The sequence below is a fragment of the Brachycentrus maculatus genome, unplaced genomic scaffold (assembly GCF_059751285.1).
Source record: "Brachycentrus maculatus isolate JH-2025_06_01 unplaced genomic scaffold, ASM5975128v1 h1tg000126l, whole genome shotgun sequence".
In the NCBI taxonomy this organism is placed as follows: domain Eukaryota; kingdom Metazoa; phylum Arthropoda; class Insecta; order Trichoptera; family Brachycentridae; genus Brachycentrus; species Brachycentrus maculatus.
The window spans coordinates 272,444-292,496 of NW_028280879.1; the positions used below are offsets into that span (position 1 = coordinate 272,444).

Consider the following 20,053-nt stretch of genomic DNA (forward strand, 5'->3'; position numbering starts at 1 on the left):
TGTTTTATTCGTCTTAATTTTATGTTGCTACGACCCTGATTTATATTCATATATCTGCACGTAAAATAAACACCATCGCATTTATGATTATTTAAGGTGAAGAAAAAAATTGCATATTTAATTAAGTCAATGTTTTCATTAATTGATTCAGCAAATACTTTGTGATAATATCTACCCATTTTATTAAAAAAAATCTTTAACACAGTTAATAAATACCACTTTTATATTCGATGAAAATATAAAATGAAAATTAATTAATAAAAATATTGTATTCAATATCAATACTTATCCCCATTGTGTTAGGTAAAATGTTAAAATTTAATAAAAAATACAGTGAACTATTTTAATGATTTCATTTAATTGATTTGGCAGTCACCTTGTGGTGATTTATATTTTTTTTAAACATTTGAAATTTTACTTTGTAAATATTAGTACATTATATAGATTTTAAAAAAATGTCATTATTGCCATAAATTTAAATTTTAAGAAGATTTAAAAGTTACAAAATTGAATTCATTGAATACTTCATATAACATACACACATTATTTTTTATTTAGTTTAACAGTATATCAGTACACATACCATCAAAAGTTTTTTTTTTATTATTGTTCGGTTTCCTTTCTTGAAAAGTTACGAAGAAAAATACACTATTACTTTTGACGACAGGAATTTCTTTGTCTTGTTGTCAATATCGATTGGGTACACCAAGATATTTTAGCACGTGCTTAAGCCATTGTTTCGATTGTTTTCCAATCATATCTAGTATCACACTTCAAGAGCAAACTTTCACAGTGGACCATTAATCAACCCAACAGGCTCCAAGTAATTTCCGAAATGGACTGATGAAGGTATCGCTGAGAAGGTTCCCGTGAAGCCTTGGGCCATTCTCCGTCTTAAGCAGTCTGAAACGCGTGAAAACAGTATCAAAAGTCACTCACACGTTAAAATGAAATCTGTTATTGTGTACAATTTGGGGAAATTTTATTTTTTAATTAAAAATATTCTTGTAATTTTTGACGAATTCTATGCTTATAAGACAATTTTTATTTTTCCTCATTCCACAAAGAAAGTAAATTTTCCTTTGTCTGAAAATATTTATTTATAAATAAAATAGAAACTTAACGTTCAAAAAAGCATTTTTATTATATATATATATATATATATATATATATATATATATATATATATATATATATATATATATATATATATATATATATATATATATATATATATATATATATATATATATATATATATATATAAAACCCTTATCCGCACCCCAATGGTGCATAGGGCACTGCGTCATATAAACGCAGTGTTATCTTGATCGTTTACACATGAAGGAAAGGTGATCAGCCCTCCGCTTCAGGTACCAGTCCAGGGTAATATTGAATAAACATGACAGTGAAAAAATCACTTACATTTATTTTACCCCCCTTGGGAATCGAACCCGGGACCTCCAGAACGGTAGCCGAGCGTGCTGACCATTACACTACGGAGGCGGACAAACGCATTTTTATTTATCTTTCTTATGTGATCACGTAATATTATATCATAAAAAGTAGTCAAAATAAAATGACTCGATTATATGACTAAAAAAACTCGATTAAAAAAAGATTTAAAAATATTTTTTAAAAAATCATAAAAGAATGCGGCAAAATTACGAAATATAAAGTGGTTAAATTTAATAAAAAAAAAACTGCGTACATAAAAAATCACAATTACTTAATAAGTTGGATAAAAACACGAGTATGTTATATTGATTTAAAAAAATACATTAAAAAATCCTTTATTGTACAACTTCAGACAAGTTTTATTAGATTGTAACAAATAAAAAAAATCGTACAGTTGAATATTTTTCACATGAGTTCCTTCGAGATATTCGTATTAGTTTATAAAATGTGACTGGTTGATCTTCAGTACGGCTTTTAAATTTCATTTCATTCCCTTTATTTCGATCTTGTCTATTCATAAATCAGATAAAACAACGTCTCGTATTCCATTTCATCCAGAATCTCGTGCACTTTACGGGATATTGAGAGTTCTGATTTTTTGTATCAAAGCCTTGATTTGCAGTATTTTTGCAAAATTTTACGGATTTGATATCAATAATAACGTCAACATGTCTTATAAAACGATTAAAATTTTTTGTGGTAGTTTAAAATACTTATAATTGTGACCAGCTATGGAATTCATGAACATTGGATTAGCCGTTCAACCATTGTTTTTTTTTAATATTTTCTTATCAATTGCTTAAAAAAGGTTCTCTTTGTCAATTACGTAAAAGGATTTACAGCATATTTAGTTTATATATCTAAAAAAATCGTAAATGTGTTAAAAATAATAAATTCAATATCTTACATACATCAATCAAGATTTGTCATATACTACTTTTATTTGTCGTAATCGTCTTGCCATATTTTCTAAATACACACCACTTAATCTGCTATGCCCTATTACGTCATCAATCTACTGCATACCTTCTTTTGCACATTATGTTTCCAATTGAAATCTTTCTAAATTAAGTTTCCAATTGAAATCTTCTTAAAAATTTGACATATCCACACTAAAAGAGGGATATCTTTTGATGACGTATTATCATATTCACAAATAGAGTTTTGTTATATTGTTAAGAGAAATATAAATACTTTGTGTTTTGATCCACTCACATTTTTATTAACCAACTAGTTTCGGCAACAACCTGTTGCCTTCTTCAGGGTTCAATTTATGACTGTCATGTTCATGTCCAGTCACGTCAATCTCCACTTTCGTCATACAAATATATGACACAAAATATCGTCTTAAGGGCGCTTTTCCTAACTAACATAATATTTTTTTTGCTACAGCAGCTTAATATATACATATATTTATATATATATATATATATATATATATATATATATATATATATATATATATATATATATATATATATATATATATATATATATATATATATATATATATATATATATATATATATATATATATATATATATATATATATATATATGTGTATATTTATATAAAGTACTAACTGAAAAGTTATGTTGAAACACGTCATGTTTACACTCTTTTATTATATCCCACAGAGAAATAGAAATTGCTCGAAAAATAACGTGGGCATCACGTTAATTTTCGAAATTCAAAATTTGTTAACATTTTGGAAATATTTATTAAAATTAAATAAGAATTTTGACAGTTTAATGTTTTTTTCTCAAAAAAATACTTTATGTTGTTTAATGGATTTAAACTCATTAATTGGTAATATACAAGTGTCTAATTTAAAATATATATAAGGACGCAATGAATACTTCTTCAGTGCATGTACTTATATGGTTTATGAGCACCGCTAAGGAAACTATAGTTCTCAGGTGTTGTGTGCTGTGTACAGCCGGCACTAGCCTGTCACTATGAGCATAAAACTTTACGGTTTTGAAATTATTAATTCGAGCCATTGACGCCGAACGCGGGCCATTTTAATATTGGCACACGGAGAGGTGGGGGTCGGTCGTCACATTAGGTTGGCTCGCGGTTTCACCGGGGTGCGGAATTTGCAAGAATTGAATTATAAATCGCACCGGACGCCAACTAGGGGGCCGGTCCGGGCGCGGGGCCAAAAAACACCGGACCAGAATCTAGTCGTAGGGCGCATGTGCACTATACGGAATTTTACTGTCCGGCAATCTGGTTTTTTTCAAATAATAGGTGTCGTAGCTTAGCGTGATCGAGTTCAGGCGCACCGTGATCACGCACCGATATAAAGAAAGGCGGACAAAAGCTCAAACCAATCTAAGCCAATCATTTGTTTTATCGTGTTAACCGGACTGCCGGACAGTAAAATTCCGTGTAGTGCACAAGCGCCCGTATCGGATCATAGCGGGCGGCGCACGAAAATCATTTCGGCCATCAGACAAATTGTTTAAAAACTTGACCTTTGTAAACACGGGCTAAAGTGCACTTTGGTATTATAACACACAGAGGGCGAGTATTCGTACTTTTAACGTGCTCAATATACATTTCAATTTTGTGCACATATCGTTGTCATACAAGAGAAAGTGACCAAGTGACCGTTTTTACAAAAACGTCATCATTGACTATTTGATATCTTACTAGCTTAATATTGCCCTGAAAAAATCTTAAAGGATTTAAACTTGGAAGTATAATATGTTGACTTGCTAAAAATAACTAACTACATTGATGTTCATTTTGTTGCCAAGCAAAGGTGACTTAAATGTCCCTCCTGAACATTTTACGTTTTGGTAGTTGGTCACTTTCTCCTGTACGACTACGATATTAAGAAGTGTGCTACACGCCTACATACCGATTACTCAATTTACTTATTAGTAAAAAATCTACTTAAATTTACTTTTCTAAAATCACTCGTTAACGTCTGTCTGCCTCCGTAGTGTAATGGTCAGCACGCTCGGCAACCGTTCTGTAGGTCCCGGGTTCGATTCCCAGGGGGGTTCAAATAAATATAAGTCATTTTCCACTGTAATATTTATTTAATATTACCCTGGACCTGAAGCGGAGGGCTGATCACCTTTCCTTCATCTATTGGTGAGATGTAAAGAAGCTTTTTACTAAGCAGAAACTCTTATATTAGTATGTGAGGTCCGAATCCTGGATTATAATCACACACATAATCTCACCAATAGATGTCTCTAGTGAAGTTCTAGTGATTCAAGAACAAGGTTTCTAAATTGGTTCATATATATAACCTTTCCTTCATGTATAAAAACGATCAAGATTACACTGCGTTATATGATGCAGTGCCCTATGCACCATTTGGGTGTGGATAAGGGTTTTTATTATTATTGAAATTACTCGTAAACGAGTAGAAACTCAATAATGTTGTTTATTGGTCTTAGTAATCAGCAATAAGCGTTAAAAAATAATTCTGAAAAAAAACAGTGGAAATTGAAAATAAAGTTTATATGAAATACGATATTTTAAACAACAAGAAAACATATACAAGATGTAAGTACCTTCAAAACAAGATTCTTAACAAAGGATATATTATTATCTAACGCGATATTATCCCAACAACGTTCAATAAACAATATGACATGGAAAATGTATTCGTTTTAGACTGAACTGAATGTTGTATTATTTACTACCCTGGAGTATACAAATGGTACATCCGCCCGCGGCGCAGGGTTGTAAACCCAGCCCTACATCGCTTAAAATCAAATTCATCATAAAACATGCCATAATTTCTTTTAATCTAACACAATTTTGTAAAAATTATGATTAGTACTGGGTCATAGTACAACATTTTGAGTCTGTCCAAATACTTGTTCACAAATCTGGATTGTCTCCAAATGTATGAAAGAGTTATTTTTCATATTATTTTTTTGACATCTCATCATAGCTGATGAAGAATATGGAAATCTGGGCATTTACGGGGCTAATATTCATCTGAGATGTCAAAAAATAATATGATAAATAACTTCTATAATAGGAGATAATGCAGATTTGTGAACAAGTTATTATACACACCCAAAATGTTGTAAATAAATTAACTGATCTTTTAATGAGCTAAAATAGTAGAATGAAAATGATATTTTCAAGCGATTCTCATGTATGTGATTATAATCCAGGATTCAAACCTCACAAACAAATAAAAGAGTTTCTGCTTGATAAAAAGCTTATCTTATCTCACCAATATATGTCTCCAGAGAAATTCTAGTGATTCAAGCCGAATGTTTCAAAATTGAATTATATATATAGAACTTTCAAGAATTTGAGTTGTGTGGTTGTCAATCATGGGTAGAATTGGTGAATGTTACACGTGTGAATGTGATCACTTAGCCATCATATAACAGGTCGTACTCCCTTTAAATACTCAGACTTCCATATTATTCATCATCTATGTTGAAATGACAACACATTAATATCTTTCAGTCTCAATTATCCATTTACATTATCCATATATATTTACCTTTGATAATATTCCACTCCTCTCAGTGATTTTAAAGTGATCACTTAAACCAGCATATGGCTGTCGGAAGCCCCGTAAATGCCCAAACTTCCATATTCATCTTTAGCTGGATCATAGTTATAACCTCTCTTTAAGTCGGGATCGGTACTATCGTTTGGTAATTCCATACTCCTATTTCTATGATACAAGTTAGTAAGTTGGTAGTCTATTTCCGTGGGGACATTCTCACTTAATTGCCTAGGGAACCGGTACATGGAAGTAGCACAATCTTATTATGGCAGTAGATTTAGCGAATAAGAGAAATAGAGAAAACAATAACCGTTTATCTTCACCGACATTAAATAACTCTCGCGATAGTGTGGATTTGGAACGGGCTATCATAATTTTATTATAGTTTGCTTCTATTTCGCGTGACCGACGATCACATTCTTCACACTCGCCCATCAATATATAAAGGATTCATAAAAAATCAATCTGATAAATTGAGATGCTTCGATTCCCGCTACTATCCACTCGACATCGTAAAGAAGTATAAAAAAATATTTATATCGATGTGAAGGCAGTGATTCGCCTTTCCCTAAAGCGAGCGGGTAAACAGCACACAGATTTATTCTTTATGAGGAAAAACTGCCATAAAATATAGGAATAATCTGCCCTATCAGCGCCACCCTTACACAGCGCCAATGGCAGGAGTCACTACCCTGGATATACGTATCCACGTTATTTACTGGGCCCAGATTCCTTTATTTTATCAATTCTATATATTTGTTTTCAAAACAAAATTTAAATCATTTAAAAGTATTTATGTTTCCAATGATATTTTTCAGTTGTAAAAACATAAAAAAAAATATTGGATTTCACTCAAACACTGGATCTAGCTCTATCCAGATATATCACATGTCTCTACAAAGACAAAGTATCATTTTTATACGAAGTGATTTTGAAATTATGGGTATTCCAGGGCACTAGAACTGAATGAAGTAATTACCATTTAGCCCAATTTTGATGTACTATAATCAAAAGACTTTAATCCTGACGAGACTCATATTCCCTACGTATAAAAATATGCTCAATTTCATGAACATATCCGACATACTTTTGAGATATAAAACTCGGCTATCTTGACATTTATTTATTTATTTTATTTTATAATTAAAACATTGAGATGAAGTGTGTTTGGGTTTGAAGCCCTCTAAAGTTCATATGACGTAAACATTATATGAAAAAATTAAATGTAAGAGTTTTATTCTCCTTAATTTTCTTACCTTAGCTTGCATCTCGTATAGTATATCAGAATAATGCAGTGTTATCTTTATAGATAAGGCAATGAGTCCTGCGTAGTGTAATGGTCAGCTACCGTTCTGGAGGTCCCGAGTTCGATTCCCAATTGGGGTAAAAATAAATACAAGTGATTTTTTCACTGTCATATTCATTCAATATTACCCTGGACTGGTACCTGAAGCAGAGGGCTGATCACCTTTCTTTCATGTGTTAACGATCGGTACAACATTGCGTTTATATGATGCAGTTCCCTATGCACCATTGGGGTGCGGATAAGGGTTTGAGAAAAAAATTAAGCCTACCTACCTTACCGTAAAAAGTAACCGCTATGTAGATTGAGCCATATTCACAAGTCAACATTTTTGAAGTTATGAACTTCGAGAAGTGACTTACAACGAGGTAGGGTTTTTAATTTCTATAATAGGTACTGTTCATACAATACTCTTAGAAGCATATCAGGCAAGAGTCTGCGAGATATATTAAGAAACGTCAGGATCAGGGAAATATGCTAAATCGAAGATGTCAAAGGGTGGGGAAGGTAACGAAGGAGACAATGGTATGCGCATGTGAGGAGAATGGAACCATCCAGACTCCCCCACATCGCACTGTACGGCCAACCCCATGGTAGACGACTCCCGGGCTCACCACCAAAGAGATGGATCGATAGCTGGGAATCGACATCGCAGGAGGCTAATCGCTTTTAAAAACAGGCCACAAGGCCTATACCTAGAAGAAGAAGAAGAAAATGAATACTGTTCATAATTATTTTCTGTAATATACTAGCTGTTCCCTTACACGTGACTCAGTCTAGTTAAATAGACAAAAATATATAAAAAGTGTTTTTTTACAGGTTTGGATTTTAAGCTGACAACATTGTTTTAACTCAGTCAATTTGACAGTTGACAGTTGATTTCTATTCATTACGTTTCGCCATTTTACCACGAATATGACTGATTGATCATTTTGCGCGTCGTAGGTTCGGTGAGTGGGCCGAAAACAATATTCAGCTTGATCCTTTTTTCAACGCAAAATTTTATTCACCGATGACGCACATTTTTGATTAAATGGCTATGTCAATAAGCGGAATTGCCAAATTTGGGGTGGAGAAAATCTAAAAAGCGGAGAGCGCTACAGAACCATGATTACTGACTTCATACCTCAGTTGAATGGCATTAGTGTGACAGAGCTGTGGTTTCAACAAGATGGCGCAACATGCTAAACGGCGGGTGCCACCATTTTTTTTTTGTGGGAAAATTTAATTTGTATACTTCTAAATAAAACACCATACATAAAGCACATTTCTCACTTACCTTATGAATCACGTACGTTTTCCTAGAAGCATTTTACACATTTTATTATTTATTTTCCCTAGAAAACTATTTTCGTCTTATTTTTGATATTTCACCATTTTGACAGTTGAAAAACAGTAGAATCTCAATTTGTTTGCTATAAATTCAATTTTGTTCCACATTCAAATAAATCAAAAAGCGTTCTATTTGATAAACACATGAATATATCATTCCTACCTAGTTTGAACGATAAACGTAGGCATATTCAAATCTATCAAAGGGGACACATTTTTTTTTATAAGATTTAGACTTTGAGTAAAAACCTGACGAATAAACAAAAAGAGATTTTGCTGTGCTTACAAATGACAAAATGGTTTAAGAAAACTGTCGTAATGTGGAAATAGTTTTAGCTTCCATTTTTGCTTCCGTTTTTTCACAGTAACCACCGGGGGCATATACACAATAACTCTTGTAAGTTGCAATCGGTTGAATAGTATGGGAGTTTTCTTCATCTTCTTCCTGGTTTCATCCCAACCTATCGTCTTTGTAAACTGTTAGAGTCAGCTCCCCTCGTTATCAGGTTGTAGGTCCTTTTATCATATACAACGTCACCTAGGACATGTCTTCGAATCAAGTTATTTTTCTGTAGCATCCATGAATTTTTTAGTCTTCCTCTAGATGTCTTTTGAGGAAGATCCATGGCGATCGCCTAATTTAGAATATTTTCTGGCTCCCACATCATCTCAATAACCTTTTCTCTATCTTAGTATTGATATCAGTTACACTTAGGCTTCCACGAATACGTGAACTCTTTATTTTGTCTATAAGGGACACTCCAGCTGACCATCTAAGCATTTGTATTTCAGCTGTTTCTAGTTGCCTAGAGTAGATGTTGTACATCGTCCAGCATTCAAAGTCATATAAAAGTGCGGATCTGACAATTTTTTGTTAGACTTTTCCCTTAAGCATAGTTGAACAGCATTGGAGTATGTGGAGGATTTTTTTAATTTTTTTTTTAGATGGGAATTGCATTTATTATTTACCTTGCTTATAATGTACAAGGTTTATAGATCATTTAGTTGATTTTTGTTTCTTGTAGCTAATTAAATATGTTTTTATTTGAATTTGTATTGAGAACAGGAGGGATAATCTAGTGTGGGTCAAATAGGAACTTCTCAGCATTTGCTCATTGCTGGGAGGAAACCACGTAAAACTCCGTAAAAAAAAGTATATAGAGGATAGACATACGTACAAATATACACATTCTTCATTATTATATAAATAAAATAGATATCTACAGAGAAGTCTTACTAGTTGCATGTATAGATTTACAAACATGTAAATATATTCTATGGCAATATTTCCTTTTGACAGAGAGTGTTGAGCAAATAAACTACAGGTGAAAAGTTCACCGAACCAGGGAACGTAATAATGTACATGTACATATACAGCTCGGCTTGGATCCGTGCCGTATGGGAGGATTTAACATAATTCGACATTCTGCGACTAAATACTCAATGGATTTGACTAATCAAATTATCTTTAAATTATAGATGACTTCACACACGTACTTTATCGTATATCAGAAGGCAAAAAATATGTCATTTACAACACGAATTTTAACATTATAAAACCAACCGTTTCATTATCTACTAAAAATGATTAATTAAGTTATAAAAATTAATTTAATTAAATTATCATATTATATTTAAATTAAAGATGACTTAACACAAATATTTTATATTATTTATTGATTCGGCATTAACTTTGTGGAATGACATGATTATTTTATCAAAATTAAACACTTGAATATACCACTTTATCGAGTTTTATTTTTATTTAGTTTCGAAAACGACAGTTGTTTTCATCTTCTGTTACAAATTAAAACTTTAATTTGTACCAGAAGATGAAAACAATTTTCGTTTTCGAAAGTAGTAAATAAAAATAAAACTCGATAAAGTGGTATGTTCAAGTGTTTAATTTTAATAAAACAAATATTCTATCATCTAGCGTTGGCTAAAATAAATAAATAAACAAAGGCCAAGATAATCTTTGGAATAATGTGCATCGAGAATCACAAACACGGACTGTTTCCGTGTACTCGCGCGTTAAAGTATAGTACAATGTTAAAATTTGGGACCTCCACCCGAGCGCTTTATTACTTTATATACGGCCGTTTGAAAATGAAATGTTGCCTCATTTTGCATCCCGTACAAACTTAAAATAACTTTCTAATGAACTCGTCTACATACATTAACTATTTAAGCAAAATACGACTGAAAGATGGCTCACGGCTGTGTTATTCTTCCAAGATTTTTTCCGTCTTCGCCTAACTCTAGTCACTTCACTTCACCATTACTTTTTTGGCTCCTGCGTCAAAAAAATCAAACCAAACCTTCGAGAAAGCGTCTGAAGATAATGATAATAACCCCTTTGTACGGAGTGCCTATTATTTTGTACTCCCTTTCGCAAGTGCCTTAAGGTTTGTAGACGCCCTAGGCGACTCGTAGCAGTGGCCTGATGTAAAACTTAATAAAAAACATTCTAGCGAGAAAAGTTTTAATAATACCCATGATGCTAGTCACCGAGCGCCGGTGGTCGTGAATGTGGTAGGTCTTTTGCTAATACTTTCATCGAAGAATAATCCCTAATCAAATACTCTTAATTTTATTTACACATGTTGAATATATTTTTTAAATGAAATACACGTTCTGAATGGACTAACTAACCGGCACGCTGATACTCGTGGATATAACGTAAGTAACTTCATTGAAGAATAACCCATAATCTAATTCGCTTAATTTTATTAAAACATGTTGAATATTTTATAAAATTGAAAACATGTTCTTCGAAAATACCGCAATTGTTCAGACGTCTAATTTAGAATACTTGATCATCCTACGTCCTTTTTTGGCCTTCCTTGGCTTGACTCTCGACATGACTACACTTTAATCGACTCTCCTTAACAATGTTTTATGAATTAATAGATTCGGTAGTCACTTTGCGGTAAAAATAACGACGTATTATGGCCTACTATATAGCATTTTGACTCCTTCTTTTTACCAAATAAATGTTTTGTTTCTATACATTACAGCTGGTATTAAAACACCATTTTGCACTGTTTACGGTAAAGTTTCAAGTTTGTATTTAAGGGGATACAGTCTTCCAAGATTGTTTGAGTACAGGCCGTTGCGTCTGTTCTTCTTTTACTTTTAACCCAAAAGTACAGTAATAATATCTCTCAAATTCGAGAATCGGACTAAAAAACTGATCTTTGCTTCCTTCCCTTCATATAATACTGATCTACTGCCGAACTGTATATCCATTGGGTTTGAATAGGGATCAGAAAAATTGCAATTATACTTTTTTTTTATCCACAAAAAATACCATTGTTTAAAAAAAAAAACCACTTCAATAATATTTTATTCCATCCACATTTTCATTTAAATTTCAACGAATATCCCAAATTGAAGCCGATTCACAAAATATATGTGTAGGTATATTTGTGTGCACTTAATGCATCACTGAAATACTTTGTGATGTTTTCAGTGTTCGTGAAAATTTCAATGTTTTAAATTTATTACTTATTTTTACTTTAAACAAACCCAAAATTCGTTTTTGATTGTTTTAATAAACGATTTTGAAGTATCTGCAAAACTCAGCAGAAACCTAACATATCAATAGTCGTCAAACTTTCCTCTTTGATCTCATTTAAATTTTCTTATTCAGAATTTATCTCGAATTTCAGCCGGTCAGTGTTTCCTCCAGATAAAAAAAAAGATACTGAAACTTGAACGGGTAGTTGAAAAGATTGCCCGGCATTCATCTCTTTGACAATGGAATGTTATGCTGGTTGAAACTTCAAGGATGCGTCAGTGAAATTTCAAGGATGCGTCACGTTTACCAAGCGCATTTCGTTACACGAGGGAGCAGAAGATATAACGCAGAGAAAAGGAGAAAGAGAGCTTTACATTTTTTTTTTTTTTTTAAACCCTTATCCGCACCCCAATGGTGCATAGGGCACTGCATCATATAAACGCAGTGTTATCTTGATCATTAACACATGAAGGAAAGGTGATCAGCCCTCCGCTTCAGGTACCAGTCCAGGGTAATATTGAATAAATATTAGAGTATAAAAATCACTTACATTTTTTCGACCCTCCCTGGGAATCGAACCCGGGACCTCCAGTACGGTAGCCGAGCGTGCTGACCATTACACTATGGAGGCTTTACATTATAACGCTCAAAAGAGAGGGATGTAAACTTAACGATATAAAGCGATATAATAACAAAGTGTAGATGTATACCATACATCAGACGCTATATATGAACAGTTGAGGTATCACGTTTTGTGTAAGTAATACTTATCGTATTTTGTTATAAGTTTAGCTTTTAACCTTAATTATATTGTTTTTTTACCATATTTATATTATTTAATTTTTAGACCTATGAATGACAATGTAAATATTAAATAAACAGAATGTTTTTATTGAAATTTTGTATCGTGTTTTTTTTTGTTGCTCTCTCTATCTCTCCCACTAAATCTTTCTTATTTTTAATTTTTAAAGGTTTCCATCCCATCACGTTTACGGTATTGCACGCGCAATTTTTCTTAAGCTCTTTATTAATAAGTGGTTCCATCCTTCTCCAACACTACAACTAAAACGCTTTTAATATTTTTCTTTCCCTCTAGGTTTCAGACCTTTGGCTTAGGACCTACACAATACCATTAGCCTAGCTCCGAGGGTGGCAGAGTCGCCTTCCCTGTAACCCACTGCGGTAATTGCTGTCCGCGTGCTAGTCGCTAGGGTGGATAATAAAAATACTAGCCGATAATCCTTCATCCCCCGTTCCTCCGTAATTTACGCAAGGCTTACAGGATCAAGAGAAAAGCTTTTTTTATTTTTTGCGTTTTTTTGTTTGTAATTTAAATTTATGTTTTCTAGGGATAAACATTTTGAATCTTTTGTCTACCCCCGTGGTAAAATGGTTGGCGTATTTAGCTACCGTGCTGGAGATCTCGGGTTCAATTTCCAGAGGGTCGAAAGTAAAATAAATGATTTTACACTCTAATATTTATTTAATATTACGCCGGACTGGTCCCTGAGATGCAACAGTAATCACCTCGCCTTTATATAAGTACCGATCAAGATAACACTGCGTCAATACCATGCAGTGCCCTATCCACCATTGGGTATGGATAAGGGTAAGAAGGGATGAAACGATTGATGATGATACAGAAAAGAAAATTGAATGCTGGGCACAGAGTGAATGGAGCACTGATTTCAGTAATAGTAAATAAAACCCCATCAATGCACAATAATAAATCAAATGGCATCCTGGTTCCAACCCGTATGTATGGAAGTGAAGCGTGAAGTTAGTAAAATAATTATGAAAGTAGGAAGAATGCAGTTAACATGCGTTCTCTCAGACAAATGTGCGTAAAAACGCTGCATAATAGACGTTCCGATGGCAAAATAAGGAATGTTAAGTATTTTAAATATTTGGGCTTGGTCAAATCAGGAGTCGAAATAATTGGTGGGTATGAATGTGGAGATGCATGAATATAGAAAAGGCGAAGATTGTTTGGAAAGAAAAAGTGGTGGACGTTCTATTCTCTCTGCCTATCCCTGCAGAGAGCAGGAACGATGGTTATTTTTTGTTCTTATACAGCTCTACATTTCCAAATTCAACATTTTTTAATTTTTTAAAAATTAAGTAATGTTTGTATAACATATTTTATTTATTATTTCGGCATTTACGTTGTTGTAAGACATGTTAAAATATTCATATTTTAATAATAATAATAAAATCCTTATCCGCACCCTAATGGTGCATAGGGCACTGCATCATATAAACGCAGTGTTATCTTGATCGTTTACACATGAAGGAAATGTGATCAATCCTCCGCTTCAGGTACCTACCAGTCCAGGGTAATATTCTATAAATATTACAATGAAAAAATCACTCATATTTATTTTACCCCCCATGGGAATCGAACCCGGGTCCTCCAGAATGGTAGCCGAGCGCGCTGACCATTACACTACGGAGAAGGACTTTTATATTTTAACACGAAATATATATTTTTATTTTAGTTATTATTCAGATCTGACCATGGAAGTTTAGCTTCTGAAAGTAGTAGTCATTAATAAACTCAAGTGGTATTGAAAAAAACGTTTCTTTAATCATTTTAAATATCACATTATTATGTTTCAATAATATAAAATGAAGTCAATAATTTGAAGAAACAGAGATGTGGATAAGTTGATGAGACGTCTGCATTAACATCACGCACTTTTCTCTTCTTGTTTACTGTCACTTGTTCTTGTTGACGACACAGCGAGCAGGCGACCACAACTTCATTATTAGTTTTATTACGTAATTTTCAGTTGGTGGCTCTTATATCGCCTCCTTAATGGGGAAACTTGAGCAATATAATGAAATCAAATTGAAAATGTATTTCTTGCCGGAGTACACGTATTTTTAATTAAGTTTAAATTAAACAATTCTCATCAATTTGGAATTGAAAATTCAAGTACACTTTCATGTTTTGTACCATCGAGCCGCTAGAGGAAGGAGCAGGCAGAAAAAATAAAATGCCATACCTCTCCGTCTTGTTTTCAGTAACCACCGGAGAAGTCACATGTCTCTTCGCGCTCGTTTTGTTTTTATGATATGAACTTATATTGGATATACCTATTTATCCATATATATGTAAATATATTTATATATATATATATATATATATATATATATATATATATATATATATATATATATATATATATATATATATATATATATATATATATATATATATATATATATATATATATATAATATATATATATATATATTGGGTTGATGCAAAAGTAATGACCGTTTTTTATGATCCCAGGTAAAAAAAAATTTTTTCATAAATTATGAATAGTATCTTCTTTTTTTATGATTCCATTGTATAAAGGATGCTTTCCCTCTACTTTCTATTCAGTTTTGGCCTGGCCAGAGTACAGTAATAACCCCTTGTATTTTTTCAAAATGTCGTTCGATAAAGTGCATTTACGTCATTGTTTACTTTATGAATTCCGTAAAGACAATACCGCGAGTGTGGCAACCAAAAACATTTGTGAAGTGTATGGAGCAGATGTCATCAAAGTTTGACAGGTACGAAGATGGTTTGCAAAATTCCGATCTGAAGATTTTTCACTCATTGATAAACCACGTACTGGGCGGCCATTGAAGTCTGATGACGACGAATTAAAAGTCATAATTGACACCAATCCACGTCTAACCATCAGGGAGATTGTGTCAATGATGGGAGTCAACCAAACAATCGCATTAAGACATTTGAAGCGTATGGAAATGGTTTCGCGGTACAACGTTTGGATACCTCATCAATTGTCGGCTGCCAATTTATTGGATCGTGTTTCAACGCGCGTTGCTTTGAGTGCGAGACAAAAACATGAACCTTTTTTGCATCGTTTGGTGACCGGAGATGAGAAATGGGTCGTGTACAACAACGTGACAAGAAAAAGACATTGGACTATACCTGGACAAGCCCTATTAACAACTTCGAAGGCCGAAATCCATAAAAAAAGTTATACTTTGTGTTTGGTGGAATAATAAGGGTATTGTGTATTTTGAACTCTTAGAACACAATAAGACAAGTACAACAGAGCGATATTGTCAGCAATTATTCAAATTGAACATGGTCCTTCAAAAGGATAGACCAGAATTGGTAAACAGAAAAGGGGCAGTGTTTCATCACGACAACGCGCGACCACATGTGGCTATGATGACCCAACACAAGCTAAATGAGTTAAATTGGGATGTTATCAAGCATCCACTGTATTTTCCAGATCTTGCTCTTTCTGATTTTTATTTATTCCGATCACTGCAAAAAAATTTAAATGATGAAAAAAATTATTCAATAGAGCAGGTAAAAACATCCCTTACTTCATTTTTCGCATTAAAATCCACGGAATTTTATACTACTGGTATTAATAAGTTGATAGAAAGATGGGAGAAGGTTATAAGAACTGATGTAAATTGTATCATTTATTAAATAAATAATACACAAGAAAAAAAAATAAAAAAAAATATATGTAAAAAACGGTCAAAACTTTTGCATCAACCCAATATATATATTTACGTAAAATGTTACCTGGATTGAGACAAAATAAAGTTGCGCCTTTACGAATGCCTTAATACCTTTATGTGACGTTTACCATGCTCCCTATTATTAGACAACAATTTTTATTAATTTGCATTAATTTTTTAAAAGATTATAATACGATATAAGTTCACTGCCAGCCAAAATTCAAAATCCATATATTATATGCACTACGGTTGTATTTTTTTCTATAGATTTTGAATTTTGTCTGGTAGTGAACTCAACTGGATTGACTTATATATGGTACTTCACAAATCGAATGCCTTTAGTTGAGAAATTTGTAAAGGATATGCTTATAATAGATTACCCCAATTGAACAAAGGTAATATTCATTCTGAATTAATTCGCATATATTTTAGCCTTAAAAAAAAATTTTTTTAAAAGCTAAGCGGTAAGCCCTGGGATTCTCAGACTTCTACCTTTGAATAAAAAAAAACAATAGATGCTTCATCTCAAGTTCAGATACCTATAATATAGATATATCATTCGTAGAGGGAGTAATTCAGTGTTTAATAGAATAAATCGTAAAATTATAAATAAATATTTGATCTTCAATGGAAAGCAATATTTAAATTTTAAAGCGCTTTAACAAAACATGCTTAATCGTTAACAAAAACACATTGAAATTAAAATGTGCATAGACAAAATGTACAATTCACAATAAAAATATCTGAATATAATTTCTATTTGAAGCACTAACTTCGTTATTTTCCATTTATTAAAATGTAACTTTGTTTTAAAATCTCTGTAAATATTGTATTATAATGTCTACCGGTTTTGAAGCTAACCGCTTCTTTATCAAGACTTGATAAAGATTTTTCTTGGTAAAGAAGCAGTTAGCTTCGAAACCGGTAGACATTATAATTAAGTTAGAATACAATATTTAAAGTGATTTTAAAATAAAGTTACATTTAAATTATAAAATTATCTGAGTTTACATAAAAAACGCAAGGAAAACCTGTTTTACGAATTCAATGAGAATTTTGAATTTATTTTATATAAAACGGATAACAAACTTATCAATAAGAGTAAGATTTTCTTTGTAAAATCTGTTAAGTGATTGGATTTTATATTGACAAACAATTGGTTAGTAGCTACTTACTTGACGAAGACGGAAAACGATTGAAATATATTCCCACAGGAAATAATCGATTTCGCTTGTCATATGTATTTTGTTTATTTTTATTTTATTTGAAATATAGTCTTTTTAAAAGTATATTTTACCCTTATGGAATTGCATGTGTAATACTTTTATATTATTCAAACCAAACCAGTTATTCACACTATTAAACATTTTTGTATTGTAATTAAAAACCGATGTTATTCCTTCAATAAAATAAAAACAAAAATAATAAATTCTCCGATTGCCTAACGCTTTGGTCGAAATGGATTTTGTGTTCGGACTTTGACATGATATTAATCAATCCTGTGATAGAATAGACTAACGCCTTTGGTTAAACCCCCAAAAATACTTTAATTAAACTGACAAATTCACTGTGTATTTTGAAGCTAGCCGGGAATTTTATTTGAAAACGAGGATGTTTCTGTAAAATGTCAAAAGTAAAATGTCAGACTTTTCTTCTTATCTTATGAATTAGGATCGTAACCAACTAGGGTTGTGTTAACAATACTCATTCGTACCTCTCAGCACCTTGATTCCCGAGATACTCTCTCTTCGACATATTATAGGAAAATAAAGAATACCAAGACCAATACCATTTTTTTATTTATATATTTGCATACCTCATAAAGCTCAATTTATGTAGCTGGGAAGTTCCCTTGTTGAAGTGAAGTGCAATGCAAATTAGAGGCCATTCTCACAGTTTTCAATAAAATGATTTTTTTTTTCTAACGATAGCCTCAATTGGAAACATCGGTAAATAATGATAAGGTGTTTTGTTTAATTAGTATTTTTTTACAAAATACAATCGTGAACCCTCAAGATCAACACTATAAACCGATTACAGGCATTGAAAATATATTTGCTTCATAAAATGCTACGCATTCCATGGACCGATATGTTCAGTAAAGTGAATATGTTCCAGGAATATGTTAATATGCATGTAAGTTAAAAATGGTTTTAAGATACAAAAAAAAATATTAGATTTTAGTGAGTGAATTTGATGTGTCACTTGAGCCTAGTACAAAAAAGAGATTTGAATCTGTATTTAGTCTACAATAATGAGCGTATCGTGACAATAGGTGTCACCTGTCAGGAAAACAATGAATCATGTCGATACGTTCATTATTGTAGACCAAATACAGATCTAAATATTTTTTGTACTGGGCTCAAATAACACATCAAAGTTCAAGTAGCCCCTTTACGGTTCTGAAAATGAAAAAAAAAATGTTGCGCTTCGAATGTTGTAGACAAGGAAAATGTATTTATACGTATTTGGGGCATTAATAATCCCCGAATGGCGCTTTATTCCAAGTTCTGCTTCGCTAAATGCTAGTAGGGGTCTTTCACTTGACTTTAATTTGACACCTCCGTCCGCTTGATTACAATGAAGCTATCTAAGGCAACTAGCAAAGTACCGGCCGGCACTTTTTCTCTCGCTTAAGAAGTGATTGAAAACTTCTTACACAAATTACCGCCCCGGGAAGAAGTTGAGATCGCCGCGCCGGGCCGTCGGTAAATACATGACGTACTTCACTCTATAGGTTTGAAAATAAACAAAAGTTTTTTAATTAAGAAATTTACGAAGCTTTTCAAAGAAGAAAGGCGTCCATTGCGGTCCGCTACATTCCGCGAGTGACTGCCGTGCTCTCAGTCAAGTTGAAAATGGCCTTTGTATTATTACACCTTTTTGAAGACAGACGTTTTTACCAAATTCTCAATTTTGTCCTCAAAATTAATTGTTAAAAATCTAATTTCTTAGCCAGCGATTCGATAATCGATAATTGGACGAGAATTGAGAGTGAAATTTCAAGCACATTTCGTTACATGAAAGAGCAGAAAGATACAAAAGGAGAAACCAAGCTATATATTCCGACGCCACGGTAGTGGAGCAAAATAATGCGATGTATACGCAACGATACAAAGCGGTAAAATAAGATAGTATTGTACGTTAGTGCGTTGTAGATGTACACGTCAGGTGCTATATATGAACATATAAAGTACCATGCGTTGTGTAAGTAATATTGATCATTTTATTTTAACAAACTCAAAAATTGATTTCAAGTCCGAAAATACACCAAATGATTTTTTTCTTGAATGTATCGAATCACGGGCATTCATCTCAAATTTAAGTTATTACAAAACATTAATATTCAGCCAATTGAAACACTAATCAATGACAGTGTAATTATTCAATCAACAGATTTTATCATTTTTTTATTATTTTACTTTTGAGATG

General features: G+C 32.5%; 1 long non-coding RNA gene across 1 annotated transcript; it reads right to left on the reverse strand.

The window, feature by feature from the left end:
- Positions 1–297: 297 nt before the first annotated feature.
- Positions 298–8,635, reverse strand: LOC148309359 (uncharacterized). Its single transcript, XR_015837554.1, has 3 exons — positions 8,543–8,635; positions 7,539–7,958; positions 298–903 (listed from the first exon to the last, which is right to left on the reverse strand). It is a non-coding gene; the product is annotated as an uncharacterized LOC148309359 (long non-coding RNA).
- Positions 8,636–20,053: the final 11,418 nt, after the last annotated feature.